This window comes from Sinocyclocheilus rhinocerous, unplaced genomic scaffold (genome assembly GCF_001515625.1).
Source record: "Sinocyclocheilus rhinocerous isolate Xijiao unplaced genomic scaffold, SAMN03320098_v1.1 scaffold192, whole genome shotgun sequence".
NCBI lineage: Eukaryota > Metazoa > Chordata > Actinopteri > Cypriniformes > Cyprinidae > Sinocyclocheilus > Sinocyclocheilus rhinocerous.
In genome coordinates, this window is record NW_015627892.1 from 385,047 (window position 1) to 385,323 (window position 277).

Sequence of the window (277 nt, forward strand, 5' to 3'; positions counted from 1 at the left end):
TGCGCGTCGGTGTGCACACTCACATTGGCGCCCTTTGTTTAGTCACGAGGCGTTAAACGTCGGCGATAATCGCGCGCGATATTCGTCCCGGTGTGAGCAAGCCTTAAGTGATAAAAAATAAAAAAAACTCATATTAGCGGTGAAATGTCGCCCGATCATGTCAAACATCATACGATCACTGGATGTCATGACAGCAAATGTCATGAAGGAAAAGTTTCAATATCTTGCCTTCGCTTTCATTTCGGACCATCTCCAAAAAAAAAAAATAAAAAAATGA